The sequence below is a fragment of the Mus caroli genome, chromosome 10, assembly GCF_900094665.2.
Source record: "Mus caroli chromosome 10, CAROLI_EIJ_v1.1, whole genome shotgun sequence".
Taxonomy (NCBI): domain Eukaryota; kingdom Metazoa; phylum Chordata; class Mammalia; order Rodentia; family Muridae; genus Mus; species Mus caroli.
The window spans coordinates 65,992,994-65,996,848 of NC_034579.1; the positions used below are offsets into that span (position 1 = coordinate 65,992,994).

At 43.9% G+C, this 3,855-nt stretch overlaps 1 pseudogene across 1 annotated transcript; it reads right to left on the bottom strand.

Moving 5' to 3' along the window:
- Positions 1-2,742: 2,742 nt before the first annotated feature.
- On the bottom strand, positions 2,743-3,555 carry LOC110303872 (annotated as a pseudogene). Its single transcript, XR_002378975.2, has one exon. The product of XR_002378975.2 is annotated as a jupiter microtubule associated homolog 2 pseudogene (transcript).
- Positions 3,556-3,855: the final 300 nt, after the last annotated feature.

Below are 3,855 nucleotides of genomic sequence, written 5' to 3' on the forward strand. Positions count from 1 at the left end.
CTCTCTCTCTCTCTCTCTTTCTTTCTTCCTCCTTTCTCTTTCTTTTTTGTTTTTTGAAAGTTAGGGTTTCTTTTTAATTAAGCAGAGTGATGTTTACCATGACTGCTACACTAACACCTATATGGAAACTTTCTCTTCACCTAATTCTAAGTACTCTTTGCTGGGGCTCAGGGAGATGTAGCGTTTAAAGAAAACATTCCTATAAATAACAACCTTGGGAACTCAAATGTTTACATCGATTGAACACAGACTTGCTAATCTTTGATTACTATGATAGGAGAATAAGAAAAAAAATATGGCCTTTTCCTGAAAAGCTTATGTCTTGATAAGAACAGAATAGAGCTTTTTGAGTTGATTTAGTTTTGAGAGCTTAAAAGATTCTCCCTTCTCTGGTAGGTGATAGAGCCCAAAGTCTTGCATGTGCACAGTGGGCAAGCACTTTCCCAGTGAGCTGTACCCCTTGACCTAGATCTTTAAAACCTTTAAGCTACTGCCCTGGAATTGACAATCCTGCCCAGAGCCCTGTGCACACTGGAAAATTGAATGCTAGGATTCAGTCTCAGTGTGGTACTGTCCCTGAGGATGTACATAGCTTGAGTCAATGCATCTTTGCTCTGAGTTCACTTGTATAGCCAGGGATGCTCTGAGCTCATTTCTGTACCTAGGGATGCTCTGAGCTCACATCTGTAACCAGGGATGCTTTGAGCTCACATCTGTAACCAGGGATGCTCTCAGCTCACTCTTGCAACCATGGATTTTTTTTTTTTTGTGGTTACTAGGTTTAATTAAACAATTTTAACCACGTTTGCCTCATAAAAATATCATAATATTCCTATCAAGGTTGCATTATGATGTAAGGACAGGTTTCTTGCTCAGACATAGCAATAGAAAAATGTTGGCACCAAATGCACTTTAAAAAGTTTTAAGGCTTAATGCAGGTGAAAATTGAATACCACTGGATTTAGCTAAGGACTGATTTATAGATTTAGGCTTTGAGTCCAGTTGTAGTGGAAGAGATAGAAAGATGGAGAGATGAAGAAGGCAATCACTGCTGTAGGTTATTGTCACAGGTCCCCATATCCTCCCAGCCATCCAGGCCAGCAGGTGGAGCTTGGAGCTTTATGTTAGATTCCTTCTTGACAAATCCAATTTGGAATTCACAAGTCATTTTCTACTTAGGAGCACAGCTACAAAAGGTTTATTTCTATCATCGTATTATTTCCTTATAAGCTAAAGAAGTTAGTGTCTGGGCTAAATAAAGCAAACATCAGGTATGACATTTTCTTAAGTGGAAAAGTCCTCTGAATTCTAAATGAGATCCTCACAGTGACTGAACCACAGCTCTTTTGAGTTGTTAGAGAATTACATACATATAAGACATGTTACTTGGCTTCAGGATACAGGTCAGCTGAAGCGGGGAACTCTTTGGTTGACAAAGCCACAGGCAGATCCCTCAACAGACCTGGTAGGAAGCAGAGATCTGCAGGTGGCTCCTGCAGGCACTCGTAGGTCGGTGTGAGTGTGACCACAGGATCGCCACTTCTCCAAAATGTACTAAGGGTATTTTTGGCACCTGCTGTGAAGCTCTCTGTAGGTGGGAGAAGCAAAAGTAGCATTGCATAGAAGCCCTTTCCACAGATGCACATCAGAAGGGGAGCAAGGAGCCCTTCAAGGGCTGACCAGGATGGACATCTGCCTGATAGATGAAGTGACATGACTATAAAACCCAGTTACCTCTGCTGTCATATGACAGTTGTAACATTATTGTAAAAGGAACACTGTGTATGAGCAAGCTCAAGAAGTCTAAAGCTTTCTAGAGGCAGCTGGGGCAGCTTTTGTTCTTTGGTGTAACAGAACACCTTTGGTGTAGCACTTTTCGAAGTGTTGAGGCAGTGCACAGGTATTTATAAGAAGCTAATACTAAGGACATCTTCCCAGACTTTGGTAAAGAAGCCAAGCCAAGCCAACATCCTTCAGCAGACTTTCCTTCCAACTGCAGGAACAAAGCAATATAGGAGAACAGGAATCTACCTAATACCTGGACATGGATGGCCCTGCAGAGGCCAGAGACCGTATGTATGGGAAGAACCATGAACAGAGAGAATCCACTCACAGGTGCAACACTAAGGCCTATGCCTAAGGTTGATGAGATAAACAAAAGGCAGTACTGGCATGCCAGAAGTTAAGCCAACTGTACCTCAGACTTGGCCATGGTTTTAGGAGGAGGTCATGGGATAACTCAGAGGATCGATGAATTAAAAATAAAACAAGATTAAATAAAATAAAAACAAAACCCCTAAACTTCCACCCAGTACAGGACTGAAAATAATGGGTTGATTTACTGTTGACTGCAACCAAACGGAGCAAGTATGCTTCAATACTATAAGGTGACACATTGGGAGGAGGAGACATTAGGGTTCAGAGGTATCTGAGAGGTGGAAGCATTTAGTGACAGGCATTTCCTGAAAGGAAAGGCTTAATGTAGCCTCTACTTTGTCTTTAAGTGTGTCTGTTTCTGCATCTCTTCTATCCTACAGTGAAGGAATAGGTGGTTTGGGTTGTTTCTCAACCAAACCATTCTTAGATGCTCAACAACCAGCAAACTGCTGATCCAAGGACAAGATAGACCCTGGCATCCTTCTGCTAATGGGTCCCAGTTCTTCTGCCTTCCGCACAACTTTACAGATCTGTTTCACAGAGAGCAAACTAACAAGGAAGGAGGAGGCAGAACATCCCAGTTTATCACCGAAGATTTATATCTTGGCAGTCTAGAAGGCACAGTCCTCGGGGCAGCTCTTCCAATGACAGCAAGGCCTATGAGCAGCCAATCCCACATGCATGACAAACCCTCTCCCACCCCCAACTCATTCGGGTTAAAGGAAACACTAACACTCAATACCCTGTCTCTGAGTGTCGTCCAATCTAGTTACAGGCAAAGCAGGAACCTCTCAATAGAAGGAGATGCTGGATTTGCCTCCTGGTGGGTTCAGGACTTTGTTGTGGGAGCGAGGTCTTGGCCCCAGTCTGGGCTCGTGATTGTCAACTGTAGGTTTTGGCTCCGGTTTCTTTGCATGTTCTCCCCTGGGTGTGGCATTTCGTACCGCGTTCAGGTCAGATTTAGAGTCTTCGCCTTCACACAGCAAAACGTGATCCTTGGGCTTGTTTGGGTGTGCCAGGGGCGCAGTGGCAGTAATTGGGGACCCAAATATGTCACTGGTCTTCCCACCGGGTGGATTCAGACGTTGGCGAGTTTTTACAGGAGTTGATTCATCAAAAATCCCACTTCCTTTGCCCCCTGGTGGATTTGTCCTCTTGGGTATATTTTTAGGCTCTTCAGGTGGTCCAAAAATATTGGATGCCATCCTATTTGGTTTGCGTGTTGAAGGAATGCGTTCTTCTAGACTTCCAAAAAGATCACTCGATTCTCCTCCTGGTGGCTTCATGGATCTGGAGCCCAACCCGCCAGAGTGGCCGTCCATGCCCTGGAACATGTCGACCGTGGCCCCGCACTTCAACAGCTGCCACTGTGAGTGAGCTTGCTTCTGTAACCAGGGATTCTCTGAGCACACTCCTGTAACCAGGGACGCTATGAGGTCACTTCCGTAACTAGGCATGAGCTCACTTCTGTAACCAGGGACGCTCTTGAGTTTACTTATATTTGAAACCAGGGATTCTGTGAGCTCATTTCTGTTGCTTGTGTCATGGCCTCTGACCTTATAGAAAGGGATTTACCTCTGACATATAGATAACAAATATCTGCTGGTTAGACTAATGGAAAGTTATCGTGCTCTTTCCCAAACAAATTGGTAAAAAGGGGTAGTAGTCACATTTGGGTGATGGCAGTATAGATAAACT